Raw genomic sequence first — 18,656 nt, 5'->3', positions numbered from 1 at the left:
TAAGGCCCTCTTGACTTCACATTCCAGGATATCTGGCTCTACGTGAGTGATCACACCATAATGATTATCTGGGTCGTGAAGATCTTTTTTGTACAGTTCTTCTGTGTATTCTTGCCACCTCTTCTTAATATATTCTGCTTCGGTTAGGTCCATACCATTTCTGTCCTTTATCGAGCCCATCTTTGCATGAAATGTTCCCTTGGTATTTCTAATTTTCTTGAAGAGATCTCTAGTCTTTCCCATTCTATTGTTTTCCTCTATTTCTTTGCATTGATCGCTGAGGAAGGCTTTCTTATCTCTCCTTGCTATTCTTTGGAACTCTGCATTCAAATGGGTATATCTTTCCTTTTCTCCTTTGCTTTTCACTTCCCTTCTTTTCACAGCTATTTGTAAGGCCTCCCCAGACAGCCATTTTGCTTTTTTGCATTTCTTTTCCATGGGGATAGTCTTGATCCCTGTCTCCTGTACAATGTCACAAACCTCTGTCCATAGTTCATCAGGCACTCTGTCTATCAGATCTAGTCCCTTAAATCTATTTCTCACTTCCACTGTATAATCATAAGGGATTTTGGAAGAGGGCCCGTAACTGCCAGTAATTTTAGCAAGGAAGGAGAGAAAAGGAAAACATGAACTAAAGCCTAAGAAAGGATCAGAATTGGGAGAAGAGGTGATAGAATGGTCTGTCAAGCTAAAGGGCAAAAGAAAAAAAAAAAAAAACAATAAACAGTGTATTAGGAAAGAGATTTGACAATTAATTTGTCCAACCTGGCGTCTGCCTCTGGCCCTCCTCCACATAGTGCACACCACTGAGATCAGAATGTGTTCTTCAGTCTCAGAGTCATCAAGAGGAAACCCAGCTTCCTATATTGGAGGTTCTGGGGGTGGGAGTCTACCAGCTAGAAATAAGTATATTTTCCACTTCAGGATTTAATTTAGGGTTAAAGGCATAAAGTAAGAATGCATTTCTTAGACAAACGCGTTTCCATATTCCAACAGTCATTCTTACCTACTTACTCAGAATATTTTTGGTGTGATGACATGAGATAGAATAAGGGGGTCTCCCCTACACATGATTTAGTGCAACCAAATAGTCTAATAACCAGTGCATTTGTGCTCAGTCACGTCTGACTCTGCGACTCCACAAACAGTATCCCACCAAGTTCTGTCCGTGGAATTTCCCAGGCAAGAATACTGGAGTGGGTTGCTATCTTATCCTCCAGGGGATCTTGCCTACCCAGGGATCAAACCTGAATCTCCTGTGTTGGCAGAAAGGTTCTTTATCGCTGAGCCACTGGGGAAGCCCCTAATAACCGAGTAAGTAAATGTTTTCTGGACAAAATATTAGCAATTCTTAGGAAACCCTTGGCTTGAAGCGGGGCCAGGTGAGAAGAGGCCTTGCAATCACTGGTGGACTCAGTACTAGGCTCCTCTTCCATGATGAAACCATCCCTGAAGTTGTTCAACTCCCTCTGAGAACGGATAACGCAAAACAAATGACCTATTTAATGCCTCAGCCTCTGAACCCTATCTTCTGCCCCGCATTCTGAAGCAGCCCAGAGGACCTGAACCAGACGACTCATGAGGAAGTAAGTAAACTAGCCCACACAGGACACTGCCCTCCTCACACAGAAGTGAGAGTAAGTTCAAAGCTGGATGGAAGTGTTTGCTGCAAAGGCCTTTGCTGCCCATGTTAAGCAACTCAGGCTCACACTCCCAGTGTCCTGGCAAGAAGCTCTCTCATAAGAGCGGGAAAAAGGCCAAAGAAGGACAAAACCTCCAAAACAGAAGCTCGGCAGCAAAACTGTGGGAGGGAGAGAAATGAGGCAATTGCCCTGGGCAAATGGGCAGGTGACTCAGCATGCCTGCAAGAGAGGAGTCAGAGGTTCCGGGGAAGTTAGGGCTCCTGTTCCCATGGGGCTGGTGGAGCGGAAAAGGGAGGGTTTCGTCTTCAAGGAAAACGCCGAGGTCCCAGGGTGCGAAGCTGAAAAGGTGGACGGACCTTCACCAAGGAATTTCTGGTTTCTCCGTCCATACCTAGGGTTAAACGCTGTGAAAAAGCAAATGTCCAGCAGGTGGCAGCACCAGATAACTGGAGTAAACAGAGGCTGCAAAGCGAGGCCGACAGCTCCCCGGCACACTCTGCAGCGTAAAATACTCCACTCGGTGACTTTCCTGGTGGGATTTCATTTAGTCATCAGCCCGTCGCTCCCTAAAAGGAAGAGCACTGAGTTCATTTGTATGTTCCCAGCACCTATCACCGTGCCTGGCACATGCTTGGCTGTATCTGTAGATTGAATGAATCAATTAATCAATTGTTTCTTTTCCCATATATACAATTTTAAAATTCCCCTAAACTCAGTGGTAAAGAATACGCCTGCCAAGCAGGAGACACAAGTTCAATCCCTGGGTCAGGAAGATCCCCTGGAGAAGGAAATGTATTCTTGCTTGGGAAATCCCATAAACAGAGGAGCCTGGTGGGCTGCAGTCCACCGGGGTTGCAAAAGATTTGGACACAGCTGAGCGACTAAACAACAACAACAACAAAAAAAAAACTAGAGAAAGGTCATCATTGGAAGTGATCCTATTCCCTTCTTATCCCATCACTACTACTGTCTGTCAATTACAGATTTAATTAGTTTTAGCAGTAGTGATAATAAAGCCCCAGACTGGATTCATTCTCTATCCACCCTTCTGCCTACCTGCATTCTTTTTAATATAAATTTATTTATTTTAATTGGAGGTTAATTACTTTACAATATTGTATTGGTTTTGCCATACATCAACATGAATCCGCCACAGGTATACACATGCCTACCTGCATTCTTAAGTGATAGTCGTTCAGTCGTGTCAGACTCTGCAACCCCATGGACTATAGCGCACCAGACTCCTCTGTCCATGGAATTCTTCAGGCAAGAATACTGGAGTGGGTTGCCATTCTCTACTTAACTAATATATCCCTATCTTTCAGAGACTTTTAAAAAAATCATGGGTTTAAAAAAACAAGCAAACCCTGAGATTTATAAGGAAGGCAGTAATCATTCTCTGATTAGGGTTCTGTTGTTGTTGTTTTTAACCAAGGACTCATTCGCCAGCTATGCTTACTTTAAGTTTTACTCTTAAAAAAATGTTTCTTCCATTGGCCCTTTCCAAAATACATTACTGTGATGTGTGGCTTGTGCTTTTTTAGAATAGTTACTTACTAGTAATTTGAAGTAATAAAGATAAGGATTAAATAAAGTAATATGCGGGGACTCCCTGGTAGCTCAGCTAGTAAAGAATCTGCCTGCTGTGCAGAAGACCCCAGTTCAATTCCTGGGTGGGGAAGATCCCCTGAAGAAGGGATAGGCTACCCACTCCAGTATTCTTGGGCTTCTCTGGTGGCTCAGACAACGGTTAAGAATCCACCTGCAATGCAGGAGACCTGGGTTTGATCCCTGGGTTGGGAAGATCCCTTGGAGGAGGGCATGGCAGCCCACTCCAGTATTCTTTCCTGGAGAATCCCCATGGTCAGAGGAGCCTGGTGGGCTACAGCCCACAGGGTCACAAAGAGTCAGACATGATGAGCTACTTAGCACAGCACAGCACAAACTAATGTGTAGTGAGAACCCACTGTGCACCAGGCCTTGTGCTGTACTGGTTTAGGGTGAAGACTGCCTATCACTCCTGACATAGAGTAAAAAAATCCTCACCCTTTGCCTAACCAGCTACACAGAACAGCTATGCTGGACACCAGAATAAGACCTTCCATATCTACCTATCTTTCCCTAAAAGCTAAGGACAGGATCTTTGCTAATAAAACAGTGTCAGTCAACAACAGTGAGTTGGAGTGTGAGGGATGTTTTATGAATACCTGTGAGTTCTTTGAGGGCAAGAATGTCATGTTATATATTTTCATATCCCCTACACCTCACCCAGAGTCTGGAACACATTAAGGCCTCAATAAATATTTGCTGAATGTGTGAAGACTATCAGGGTATTTCTCATTGAACAATGGTACTTGAATCAGAGTCATGTTCTCAGCAGGAGAAAAAAAAAATACTAGAGCAGATCATGGGAGCCATCACTCAGTAGACTCATGAAAATGGGCCTAGAACCAAAAAAGTCTGATAGCATCATGTGGAGACAATGACACCCTTGATTATCTCTCCCATCTCAGGAACTCCTATCCTCACCCTGTTCAACTTTGTTACACCTAATCATTTTGCTGTTGCTTTCACACCTTTATTATATATTAAATGCAACTTTCCTGAACTCAAGGAGTCCATATGAGTCCTTTCTATTCATAGGGGAAAGTCCTAAGTTAACATTACTCCATTACTCTCCCTAACTCTAAAAGAATTTTATATCCTGAAAACAGTTATCTTAAATAGTGATGGTTCCCAGCTTTAGGCTTAATTCCTGTTGTCTTCCCATTCTGCACATTCTCCGAAGGTACTCTCATCCACACCCATCATTTCTATACCAGTAACTCCTGATCTTCACCTGTAATTTAGGTTTGTCTCCTGAATTCCAAGTTCATACACACAGCTAATCACCTACTATAAACCTCGACCTCGATGTACCATAGCTACCTTAGATACATCATTTGTGTGTGTGTGTGTGTGTGTGTGTGTGTGTTGCTTAGTGGTGTCTGACTCTTTGCAACCCCATGGACTACAGCCCACCAGGCTCCTCTGTCCATGGAATTCTCCAGGCAAGAATATTGGAGTGGGTTGCCATTCTCTTCTCCAGGGAATCTTCCCAACCCAGGGATCAAATCCAGGTCTTCTGTATTGCAGGTGGATTCTTTACCATCTGAGCCACCAGGGAAGCCCTAAGTACATCATATCAAAGATCAGTTTCAAGAACTTCTGGTTTAAGATGTAGATTGAGCATATCCATTTATTCTTTTTTCCAAAAACTATATTAAAATCATAGTAAAGAAATAAAAATGTGTGGACACCCTCCACCAACCCCATTCAACAAAGAAAATGGGAGAGAAGCATAGGAGTAGAGATTCCAACACAGTTCTGAAAGTCAGGAGGTGAATGAAGAGGGGAGAGCGATACTCAGAAATGAGCTGCAGCCTAGAACACCAACAGCAAGACCACAGTCAATGGAGGAGTCCGTCTGCCTGGAATAAACACTCTCAACTCACAGATTGCAAACTCTGTAGAGAAGGCAAGAGAATGAGACACGAGTGGAAAACAAACAAAAGCACTTCAGGATCTTCTGAAATATTAGGAGTGATGTTGCATCTATAAAGCAAAACCAGGATAAAAGATGTGAGTGCCACAACTTCACATGTCTCCACCAACCTCCTACCTCAGTAAACACCACCATCATCCACCCAGTTTCCCAAAGCCAGAAAGTTGAAAGTGACCCTTAATTTTTCTCTTCTCCTTATGCCTCAGCCAGTAAGAAAAGAGTTGATTCTGACTTCTCTTTCCCCACAGCCATAGTCTTTAATAGACTTTTATTATGTCTTCTCTGGATTGTCTCAAAAGCTTTGTTACTGTCCCTTCTGACTCTAGGTTGAAGCCTTTTCAAGTAATTCCCTCAGATCTTCTAACTCCTAATCAACCAGCATCTGGAATACTGCCCTTCCATCACTGAGTGCTCAGTGGTTATCTTGAATAATATCTGACCATTTGTCTAGTCCCAGATTTTCACTACTTCATATCTTGTTCGCTGCATCCCACTCATATGAACTTACTTTCAGTTCTTCCTCAAGACGCGTCTCCTTTTTAAAACATGCTCTGTTCTCCCTCCCTGGAACCCCTTTCTCTTTGCTGGCGTGGGAACTCCCTTGAGGCTCAACTTGAGTGTTACTTCCCCTAAGGAAGTTCCCTAACTTCCCTGGACTGGTGTGGGAATCCTGGCCCTTCTATGTCCTCTGTGTATCTCATCCACCTCCACTTACAGCATTTTTGTGTTAAATCATAATTGTATGTTTCCTGTCTCCCTGAGACCAGATGGAAGGCTCTTTGGGTCCCATGAATGAATGACAGCATCCATTCTGTGATAATGATCGTAATCACAGCAGAAGGAAACTCAAGAAACCCTCCATATAGTCCCCACCCTTGGGATCATTGAGATATTATCACTTTCATTTAATTAGAGATTAAGTGAAGAAAGATGGTAATGCTAACCCTATATGTGAGACAGCAAAAGAGACACAGATGTATAGAACAGTCTTTTGGACTCTGTGGGAGAGGGAGAGGGTGGGATGATTTGGGAGAATGGCATTGAAACATGTATATTATCATATGTGAAATGAATCGCCAGTCCAGGTTCGATGCATAATACAGGATGCTCGGGGCTGGTGCGCTAGGATGACCCAGAGGGATGGTACGGGGAGGGAGGTGGGAGGGGGGTTCAGGATGGGGAACATATGTACACCCGTGGCTGATTAATGTCAATGTATGGCAAAACCACTACAATATTGTAAAGTAGTTAGCCGCCAATTAAAATTAATTTATATTTTAAAAAAGAGATTAAGTGATTTATTTATGGTTACAAAACTGGAGCATAGGGCTTGTATGCGTGATGGAAAAGAGGCAGGATGGGGAGAGCATGGTGGTTATAACTAAAATCCTGGTTTCCTATCTTTTTAAAAAAAGTTTCATTGGCATATAGTTGTCTTACACGTTGTGTTTAATTTCTGCTGTACCGCAAAGTGACTTAGTTACATACAGTAGTGGTTTAGTCACTAAGTCATGTCTGACTCTTGTGACCCCATGGACTATAGCCTGCCAGGCTCCTCTGTCCACGGTATTCTCCAGGCAAGAATACTCAGTTATTTATATATATATATATATATATATATATATATATATAAAACAAGCAATGCTCCCACAGGTTATCTCATTCATTTCTTCCCCTAATTCTCTCCCTTTAAAAAAAAATATTTATAGTTTGGCTGCTCCAGGTCTTAGTTGTGATGTGCGGGACGTATGATCTTCCTTACAGCATGTATGATCTGTAGTTGCAGCATGTGAACCCTCAGTTGCAGGACCTTTTAGCTGAGCATGTGGGATCTAGTTCCCTGACCAGGAATCACACCCAGGCCCCCAGGCGTCAGGAGCTCAGAGTCTTAGCCACGGGACCACCAGGTAAGCTCCCCCTTTTTAACTTTTTAGATGAACCAAGTTGGGCTTTTGTCATTTACAAAATCCCAACTTAAATATTTTATTTTCACCACAGGCTTCTCCTTCCCGTGAACACATAGGAAAGCATTTCACCAGTTACCAAACCATGTGAGTTCTACCTCTTCACCACCTCATTTTCTTCACCAAACTCAGGTCCTAGGTTTCCTTAACCCAGACTCCAGTCTCACCTCCTCTAAACATCGTCCAATTTCTGTCAAATAACTTTCTAGAAAAAAAATTCTTCTTTTCCTTAACCCTCAGTGGCTTCCTAGGACTCAGAATAAAAACAAAGCTGCTCAAACAGGCTCAACATGCTACGATTCTGCATTTGCTTTCTCTTTTGCTTCATCTCTCCTAACATACCCTTCAACCAAAGATGATCACTCACCCACCAGCTAAATATTTTCTGAACTTTCCTGCTTCTGTTCTTGTCATTTTCTCTCCACTTTGCAAAGATACAAATCCTACCCATTCTTCAAATGTCACCTTCTTCAGAAAGCCTAAAGCCTCTCAGACAGCAGAAAACTGCATTTCCTTGGCTTCTACAGTGCTTTAAACCTCTAGCAAAGCACGTTTGCTATGTGCTATAGTACGTTCATACATATTATCTTCCCTGTCCTCAGGGAACTTTATAGCTTAAAAAAGAAAATAATATGGTTAACCATTTGGACTAAAGCTTTCCAGAATGTGCCATCCCAAAATGTGCCTCTTTGGCATATGGATTATTTTCAGCTAAATGCAATTGAAAACCAGCAGATGCAGGAGACTCTTGACAGTCCCTTGGACAGCAAGGGGATCAAACCAGTCAGTCCTAAAGGAAATCAACCCTGAATATTCATTGGAAAGACTGATGCTGAAAGCTGAAGCTCCAGTAAGTACTTTGGCCACCTGATGTGGAGAGCTGACTCATTGGAAAAGACCCTTATGTTGGGAAAGACTGAGGGCAAGAGGAGAAGGGGACAAGAGGATGAGACTGTTGGAAGGCATCACGGATTCAATGGACGTGAGTTTGAGCAAGCTCCGTGAGACAGTGACGGACAGGGAAGACTGGTGTGCTGCAGCCCATGGGGTCGCAAAGTGTTGGACACGACAGAACGACTGAACAACAACAAGATGCAGGGAAAGCTCTTTACTTCCCCCAACTGCCCAGAAACAGAGTAAAATATTCCCCTTTTGTAATGGAGATTTACATTTATAAAAGAAGTCTCCACTTAGAAAGGGGTCATACCAGCAAGAGAGCTACTCCCTAAGACAATTCACCACCTGGGAGCCTCTTATCTGCTTTACAGGAAAACCTCATAACCCACGTTTACCAGGCTTTCCTCTCCTCCCCTTTCTACAACTTGCCTCCTCCATCCAGAAGCTCAAAATCCCTTTTTCTTTGTTTATCCTAAGATGGTATATAAGCCTCAATCAGCCGGCCACTTCCTTGAGCTTTCATTTCTTTGGAAACTCATTGCACCTATACATAATGAAGTCTGGGTTTTTTTGTTGTTCTCTTATTAATCTATTTCTTATCAGTTTGATTGGAGAAGTGGGCAGCCAGTGAACCTAGGGAGGGTAGAGAAAAAAGTTTTCCTCTCTTGCATTACTCAACATAGTCTTTCTGCACTACATACAAACAAACACCTGTGATGCTCTCGATATGACTTGGAGGTTTGGCCAGAGGGATTGTTTCTCCTCTCATTATTTAAAATCTTAGTTCAGTGTTGGAATCAATGCTTATTATGGAATCTGTGAAACAATGATTATGAAATTCCAGATAATTATAGCATTTTCTATTGTTCTGTTCTCATGAATGTTTTCTGCACGAGAAGTACCAATTTAAAATAAAGTCTAGAAGGAAACTGAATGTCTGAGCCTATCCTATTAAGAAAAAAAAAAAAATTTGCCTGCTTGTCTCCTTCTTTGTTTTTTTGTTGTTGTTGTTGTTGTTTCTTCTTTCTTTCTAAGAGACAATCTGCATGCAAGCTATGGCTCGGGTGTAATTATAAGTGCCAAATCGAAGTCAGCTCTTATTTACAAGTCCTTTGCCAAGTCAGCAGTCCATCTCCTCCTGTCTGATGTACACAGACTGCACCCAAACCAGTCTGAGTCATATTATTTGTTTGCCATGACAATGGAGCATCTGATAGCATCTACTCCCTTTCTTGGTTCAGATCATGAATGTGGCTCCTCCCAGCTCTCTAAGTCACCAGCTTTTGAGTATTTACAATCTGTGACAGTACAAAGAAATGGATTTTGAACTCTAAGCAGCCCATGGTAGAAGCAGGGAAGCCACAGCGGAAGCAAAACCAGAGTGGGTCCTGATAACAGTGAATTTTCTGTAAGTGGGAAGGAGTTATGAAAGGTGGCAGAGAGGAGTGACGATAGATGACTAAAAGCAAAGGAAGCTTATAAAGAAAGCGGGACATTTGCTTATGGATGGACAGGAAGGAGAGAAAGCATCGTGCCCAGCAGCCACTTAGAGAAGCGTCTGCACAGGGATTAAAAAAGGGCTTTCTTCAAGTTGAGAAGAAATAAGGAAGTTATTCTCTTGAAAAGGTCGTGGTAATTTTAAAGCTGTGAGTGTGTGTATGCTCAGTTGTGTCTGACTCTTTTGTGACCCCCATGGACTGTAGCCCGTCCAGGCTCCTCAGTTCATGGAATTTTCCAGGCAAGAATACTGAAGTGAGTTGCCATTTCTTTCTCCATTTAAGGCTATGGGATGACATATTTAAATGGTTTGACTGGAATTTGGCTAAGTCCCTATCTGCATGCAATTCTATATAAACTGAGTTTTACAGAGTCTTTGTTTCTGGGTGTTTACAGCCTGAATCTCGATCTCCATTTTTGCAGATGAGCTGTATTGAGAACATTGGTTTTCAGACTCTCTAATCCTGGTTTTTCAACCGGGCAGAGCCAATCAGCCAGCCCAGTTTTTGCTGGGTTAGCACAGTTAGTAAGAACCGAAGCAAACCTGATTAACTGGATGGGGACTCCTGCGCCTGGCTTGCTGAGGAAAGTAGGCAGATGTTGCTGATACAGAGTCGAAGAATCTGTGGGTAACTGATCCAACACAGAATCTAAGAGTCAGGATATTGGAGTCAAAGTTGCATCTGGTTTGTGGTCAAAACAGCAGGAATCTGAATCTCTGTAGTGTGGACTTTGAGCAAATCACTCAATTTCTTTATGATTCAGTTTCCTGTGACCTTGAACAAAACACTATTTCTCTCAGATTTGGCTTCCTGTGAAAAATCAGAATATGAAGTTGTTGTGAGGATTAAATGAGATCAAGTATGTGAAAGTGTTTTATAGTCTGCAAAGTGTTATATAAACATAAGGCATTATGAATTTTGGGTTACGGTCTTGAAAACATTATGATTAAGCAATGGTTTCTATGAGTTTCTGAAAGCAGGTGACTCATGCACATTGTGTGTGGAAAGGATGAGCCATTTACTAGCTCAACATTAATTCAAATTAATTCAAGTGTTTATTAATGGCATACTAGGTACCAAGAGTGCTTTAAGTGCTGGAGATATGCTGTGAAAAGAACAGGTAAAAATCCCTGTCCTCATGGGCAGGATGAATGATAAGCAGACTAGTAAAAACAGAGGAGGGCTGAAAAAATTCCTCGTGTAAAACCTGGGGATCCATTATTGTGAAGTCAATGTAGAATGGTTTTCAGTTGATAATATAAAGATAATGAGACAGGTAGTCCAGTGGCTAAGACTTCGGGCTCCCAATGCGAGGGAGCGTAGGGGAGGGTGGGAGGAGGGTGGGTGGGCAGGGTACAATCCCTGTCAGGGATCTAGACCCCACAAGTTGTAACTAAGAGTTTGCATGCCATGACTAAAGATCCCACATGCTGCAACTAGCCCCAGTACAGTCAAATAAACAAAAATACATATTAGAAAAAGATAATGAAATACAGTATCAATAGACAGGGAACTGAGGAAATCCCAACTGTCAGGAGGAGGTCACATCCAGACTCCTTTCACCTCCCTGCCCACAAGAACTTTAGCTGGTTAAGAACTGAGAACAAAGGCTGGGCAGAGGCTGGGAGTCAAGGGCTTTATAGCTGGCATTCATGTAAAGAGTTTAAGGGGATATGTCTTAGAGAAAAGTAACACAGGGAAGGGAAATAGGGAGGGACATGGTTGGTGAGGAAGAGAATGGTCAGGATGGCTCACTGAGAAGGTAGCATCTGAGCAGAGGCCTGAAGGAGGGGAGAGAACCATCCACGCAGACATCTGGGGCATCCCGTGCTCATAGGAAGGACAATGAATGGAAGACCCTGAGAGGGGAGTAGGCCCGCTGTGCGTGAGAGACAGCAAGGTACCAGTGAGCTTGTAGTGAAGTGAATGAGGCGGGGGAAGAGCAAGCAAAAGGCAGCATCGGAGGGAATGGGGCCACATGTGGGGGCTGGGAAAGACGCTGGATTTTACTTTGGTTGAGATGGTAAACCACTGAAAGATGTTGAGTAGGACAGTAACATGATCTGAAGGTTCTGACAGGATCACCCAGGCCACCGTGTAGAATACTAATTACAGGGAACAAACGCAGAAGCAGAGAGAGCAGAGGGAAACTATTGAAATAACCCCGAAGAGAGATACAGTGACTTGGACCAGGGTGGAACCAGTGGTGGTCAGAAGTGGATGAACTTGGAATACATTTTGAAGGTAAGACCAACAGGATTTGCTGACAGATTGGATGCGGGTGTAAGAGAAAGGCAAACATGTAGAACGACTCTAAAGGTTTTAGCCTGAACAACCGGAAGGTCCAATTGACTTTTTACTGCCATGAGGGTGAGTAGGGGTGAGTGGGGTTGGTTTGAGAAGTCAAGGATCATTTTTCTGTTTCTCTTCTGATTCTGTTAAGTGTGGGAGTTCAAATTTAACGAGCAAGTGAAAATCACTCAGTCATGTCCAACTCTTTGTGACCCCATGGACTGTAGCCTGCCATGCTCCTCTGCCCATGGAATTCTCCAGGCAAGAGTACCGGAGTGGGTAGTCGTTCTCTTCTCCAGGGGATCTTCTCAACCCAGGGATCAACCCAGCTCTCCAGCATTGCAGGCAGATCTTTTACTGTCTGAGCCACTAGGGAATCCCAAGAATACTGGAGTGGGTGGCCTTATCCCTTCTCCAGGGGATCTTCCTGACTCAGGAATCAAACCAGGGTCTCCTGCATTGTAGGTGGGTTCTTTACCAGCTGAGCTACCATGGGAAGCCCTGGTAAATGAGTAAAGGTGGAGAAAAAAAATAGCAAAGTTAAATAGAAATGGCATTCCAAGAGTAGGTTGAAGCTATAGGTGCAAAAATAGAAGGGTAGGGGATAGGTCTACCTAGCAAGCTTTCTAGAAGCAAAGGGAGATAACTGGGTTGAAGAGTTGGGAGGAGCCAGGGAGTTGGGATAACACAACAAAGACTTGCACCTTGCTGTTGTAGGTGTCCATTACTGGGGCCCAGGAGGGAGTGTCAGGTGAAAACTGGATGGCGGACCATATCATCTCATTAAGTCATAGGATGTGTGAGTGAAGAGCAAGCAAGAATTTCAGCAAAGACAAGCCAGTGGTCTTGGGATGGGGGAGGAATTGACGGCATATCTTGAGAAGGCAATGGCAACCCACTCCAGTACTCCTGCCTGGAAAATCCCATGGACGGAGGAGCCTGGTGGGCGGCAGTCCATGCGGTCGCAAAGAGTCGGACACGACTGAGCGACTTCACTTTCACTTTTCACTTTCATGCATTGGAGAAGGAAATGGCAACCCACTCCAGTGTTCTTGCCTGGAGAATCCCAGGGACAGGGGAGCCTGGTGAGCTGCCATCTATGGGGTTGCACAGAGTTGGACACGACTGAAGCGACTTAGCAGCAGCAGTTTGAGGAAAAGGGTTCAGTTGAGAGCATGTCATCCATGTGGCATGAAAACCAATATATTTTTTAGGTGCTCTTCCTTTTGGCTCACTGCCCCATCCAATCTATTTTTTAGTTCTGTAGGTTCTACTTCCAAAGTGTTTCTTGGATCTGTCCATTTCTACTGTTTTCCACTGCTAATACTCTAGTCTAGGTGACTAAAATCTCTTCCCATTAATATCGAAACAGCCTCCTAAATGTTTCTCCGTGTTTATCCTTATCTCTTTTAATCTATTTCCCACATAGATGTAGGAGGGAGCTTATTAAAATGTCAATCAGCTCTTGATAGTTTCCTTAAAATTCCTCACTGACTCCCCATTGCCCTTAGAATAAATAATTGTGATAAAGATAGCACATCTATGATACATACTGGCCCTCTACTAAGAGCATTACGTGTAGAAATTTGCTTAATATTCAACCCTATGAGGCAGGAACTATTATTATAATGTATATGTATCAAATGAGGAAGCTGAAGCACTGAAAGGTAATTTTTTCAAAAGGCCTGCCCTAACCTGTTTTCCCAGAAACAGAGGCTGAAGTAAATGCATATGTCCCACAACTTAACTAGAGAGTGCACCCTCAGGAAGCAGGAGTGAAGTCGGGTCAGGAGGAAGTGATGGGGCCACTGTGTGGTATCCAGTCCTACTGATGGCTTGATTGTGCCTGAACAACTCTGAGAAGCTATGTGAGGGCATCCCTGGTGGTCCAGTGGTTAAGGATCTGCCCTTAGGGATGCAGGGAACATGGGTTCAATCCCTGGTCCAGGAAGATTCCACAAGCCAAGGAGCAATTAAGCCTATGTGCCACAGCTACTACGAGCTATAACTACTGAACCCCATGCACTCTAGAGCCAGAGCTCTGCAACAAAGTGTAGCCCCCACTTGCCACAACTAGAGAAAGCCCGAGCACAGCAAAGAAGACCCAGTGTAGCCAAAATAAATAAAATAAAATAAAAGACATAGTTATTTGGCATAAGTTAAGGAAAAGTGGTTATCACAATAAATTTAGTTAAAATCCATTACCACACATAGTTAGAATTTTTTTCCTGTGATAAGAACTTTTAAGATTATTCTTTTAGGAAGCTTCAAAGATGCAACATAGTATTGGTAACTATAGTCACCCTGCCGTACATTACATCTCCAGGATTTATTTATTTTATAACTTTAAGTTTTTACCTTTTAACTGAAACCATGTAACTCAGATTGGGACGTGAACTCAAGCACTGGAACTTGAAGACAGCCAAAACCCACACTGGGACTTCAACCTTTTAACTGAGATCACACTTGGTCTCAGAACTTAGTGAAGCTCAGGTTCTGGATATCTCATGGCAGAAAGAATTCAGTGAGAAAGTGACAGATAAGAAGTGGAGAAATACATTCCACAGAGACAGTGTGGGCCATCTCAGAAGCTGAGAGTGGCACTAGGGTATGGGGTTGTCAGTTTTTATAGGGATGGGTAATTTCATAGGCTAATGAATAGGAGGGGTATTTCAGCAATTTTGGGGAAGGGGTAGGGATTTTCAGGTTTGGGGCCATCACCCACTTTTTGGTGGTCGGCCTTGGGACTGTCATGGCAACTAGCGGGGTTGTTACTTAGCTTACCGTGAGCACATAGGTCCAGTGGAAGCTGACTTGTCCACAGTCTTGAACCTAGTTGGTTCTTACCAGTTTATGTCATGTTATGTCATGCTTTTAAACGTTGTGCGTGTCCCCTTCCCTCCTCTTTCATAACCACCTGCACCCATTTTACCAGCCCTTCTCACCTCTGACCTCTGGCAGCCACCAAAGTCTTCTGTTGATTTATGAGATCTTTTAAATATTTTTAAAAAATTTTAAGCTTTCATTTAAGTAAAATCATACAATATTTTAGTTGGCTAAAAGCTAAAAAGTCTTTGTTCAGTAGGTAACCTAACTTGTTCTACCTATCAGAAACACAATTGGGATCCAAATATTTTAGATAAACCAGTACATTCTATATTATTTGTATCTAACTCACATATAAAATTTTTAAATGAATGCTATAAGATTCCTTTGTGCTATAAGATTCATTCATTCATCATATTATTCACTATAATGCTGTTTGTGTCTGTCTGAATGTTTATGTCTACATGTGTATATTTTCTATATGTGATATTTTTCTATTTATGGATGGTATTGCCAAAATTCATAAAAGAACTCTGCTTTAATTGGTTTAAAAAGGAACACTGAAATAAGTATTCCTAAAACTGTCAGGAAAAGAGGAATTAACCCAAATTGGTTGACTTTTTTTTTTTTCCAAGTCCATTTGATCTCAGATAATGTATGGTCATAAAACTAGTTTAATATTGCTGGTTAAAGAAAAAAAAAAGTTGTGTCCTGAAAGTTGTTGTCATTAAATATCATGCAGACATACAATTTTATTATATTTGGGTTTTTTAGTCCAATGAGAGTATGTTATCTCTACTAGCTGTTTAAAATTATAAATTTATTCTAAGGCATATGTTTAATCCTTAGTTTCTTTACTCTCATGACTTTTAATATTTTCCTAACACACATGTTATAAGATTTGTTAACAAGAAAACAACCTTAGATGAAATTTTCATGAACAATTCAAACATAATTGTTAGCAATATGTGTATTAAATGGAAGTGAATAACAAGTTTTTACATGAGCCTTTCTGCTTAAGAATATTTTCCAAAATCTTTTGGGTATCTTAAAACTTTGAAGTTATACTCAGTTAAGTTAAATGATGTTCTTTGATTATCTAAAATCATTTCCAAATAAGATAAAATACCAAACCTTAACTTGCTAAACATTTAGTTTAATTTTATTTACTTTGGCCTCGTTATAGACCAACTTGAGATATTTGGGACTGTCAAAAAATGTATTATTTTATCATATTGAAAAACTTTACTATGAAGAAACAGATGCCTCTAAAAATTACAAAATTGCTATATTCATAAATTTTCTAATTTAACACAGAATGCTAATATATACATACATACATAAAACGTGTGTGTGTTCACATGTGTTCACAATTGCTTACTTCCTTGCTTTCCCTGGAAATTAAGGTTACAAAGGGTTAAGAATTCTAATCAACATATGTAAATTAGCTATTAAGAATAATAAAAATGTAGGGAAAACCCCTGTGTACAAAGTATGCAAGAAAAATAAAGCAGGATGTGAGACATGAAGGATGCTTTTTTAAGAAAAAGGAGAGTAATTTTATCCTAAACTATTAGTTTAAGGTTATTTAAAAGTTGTTTCAGATGAGAAAGAGGAAAATAAAGGGCAAAAACCTAGACAGATATATTAGTTGTTCAGTCATGTCAAACTTTATGACCCCATGAACTGTAGCCTGCGAGGCTGCTCTGTCCATGGAATTCTCCAGGCAAGAATACTGGAATGGGTTGCCATTCCCTTCTCCAGGGGATCTTCCTGACCTTAGAATTGAACCTGGATCTCCGCATTGCAGGCAGATTCTTTACCCTTTATAGGATGTTTAAAAGGAAAAAGAAAGAAGGTCTTTTCTCACATGGTCAAGCTGGCCAAAAGTATTCATCATAAGGTTTTAAAATGAATTTTAATATCAATAGTGTACTGATACAGAACTGGAGTTTGATTACTGGTCTGTTCTTAATATGATACTGTAACAAATTTTTCTTTGCCTGTTGAGTGGTTCAGTGGTAAAAATAATCCACCTACCAATGCAGGAGATCAAGCAAAAGCCATGAAGCTTTCGTGGTCCATCATTTCGCCTCACTTGGCAGCTCCCAGCCCCACTGACGGTGTGCTGTCATCTCCAGAGCCATTGTTCAGCCTGGGTCCCTCCCAAACTAACGAGGAAAGTGAGGGACATGAACATGCAAGAGGTGGCCACAGACTGTGGCCAGAAACATAGGACAAGGAATGACACAGGAAGCTTCAGCTCGCCTTCAGTGGCTTTTTCTTTACAGTATTGTTTCATTTGGGCTTCCCTGGTGGCTCAGTGGTTAAGAATCTGCCTGCCAATGTAAGAGAAGTGGGTTCAATCCCTGGGTCAGGATGATCCCCTGGAAAGGAAAGTAGCAGCCCACTCTGAATTTTCCATTCTTGCCTGGGAGAAATCCCATGGACAGAGGAGCCTGGAGGGCTCCAGTCCGTGCGATCACATAGGAGTCAGACATCCCTTAGTAACTAAACAACAATAATCTGCCTAGGAAACAAAGATTCTGTATCTGATCAAAGTAATTTCCTGTGCTTTGTACTCTCTACATTATGTTTTTGATTACTTAAGAATACAGACTTCTAAATATTGGAAGTTCTAAGTTGTGTCTTTTTTTTTTTAACAGTCATGTGACCTGTATTTGCCCTTGAATCTTTTATTGTCACTTTGGTTATCTTTTATTTTTAATATTATTTATTTCTTTGGCTGCACCAGGTGTTAATTGCAACACTCAGGGTCTTTAGTTGCAGGACCTTTTTTTTTTTTTCCTTTGTCAGTTGAGGCATGAGGGATCTAGTTCCCTGATCAGTTGGAAGTGCAGAGTCTTAGCCACTTAGGTCCAGTGGCCCAGGGGCTGGGGACCTCTGCTATAATGAGCTTTCATCAGATTTTTAACCATGGGCATTTTAAAGTTTGTCATTCACACACAAATAATGTCTTACACTTCTTCGTTCTGGAAGTGGTAGCAGTCAACTCAGGTGAAAATGCTTCACCTCAGGGAGATTCACAGAAAAGAGCCTGATGAGTATTCTGGAGAGCAGATTTCTGATAACATAAAAATCATGACACTGGACTGGGTAAATAAAAATTCAAAAAACTCTAACGGAGCCTTATGGTCAGGCCACCCAAGATGGCTGTTCTCTTGCTCTCTGTACATTGCCTGCTCCACCAGTATCTGCTTCACCTACACTCTTTGCACATAACTGACCTTAGTTCATACTTGCCCCAGGCCCCAGCTAGTGACTGTTCTTATCAAAGGGGTGGGGAGCGGGCTTGCCCATTTGCTGGTTTCCCTGGTAACTAATAAGCCAACCTGACATCCGTTTCTCCTATACATGGCAGTCTCTCCTTTCCCTGCCAGGAGCAAAGACCTCCACCATGTCCTGCCTGTCACCCGCCACACATGGTGGGGTGTTGCTCCAGGACCTTGCTTCAGGCACGTAACTTTCCACCATCCATTAAATCATTGATGTCTCTGTCACTGACACTGGTCTCTTTCTTCAGTCTTAAACCTGGGCAAGTACAGCCCTTGTAGGTCTATGGGTTGCAGCCCAATAGAGAATCTGATGAATTTATAAAATCGCTAACTCCAAATCAAGCAAAGCAAGAGTAATTTCCTGGGACTGAATGTACTGATAAGGATTATTATAATTTTTCCTGCCTTTTTGTTTGAAACATCACTGGTTCTTTAATGTTTCATTATTCAGATTTAAGGAACCACTTTTCTTTTTTAAGCTATCTTTAACTCATAGAAATATGTTAAAGTATGCTATGTGAATAAAGATGAAATATTTACTTTTTTCTTTCTACCAGATCCCTCATGAATTTGGAAGCTCTTATTGAATATTCTCATTTTCATGATAATATAATTACTTGTTAAATAAGAATCTGATGTTCTGGGAAAGTACCTGGCAGTCCAGTGGTTAGGACCCCACAGCAGGGGCCATGGGT

The sequence above is a fragment of the Bos grunniens genome, chromosome 5 (genome assembly GCF_055505025.1).
Source record: "Bos grunniens cultivar Pamir isolate PY7600 chromosome 5, Bosgru_T2T1.0, whole genome shotgun sequence".
In the NCBI taxonomy this organism is placed as follows: domain Eukaryota; kingdom Metazoa; phylum Chordata; class Mammalia; order Artiodactyla; family Bovidae; genus Bos; species Bos grunniens.
This window is presented reverse-complemented; position numbering follows the sequence as displayed.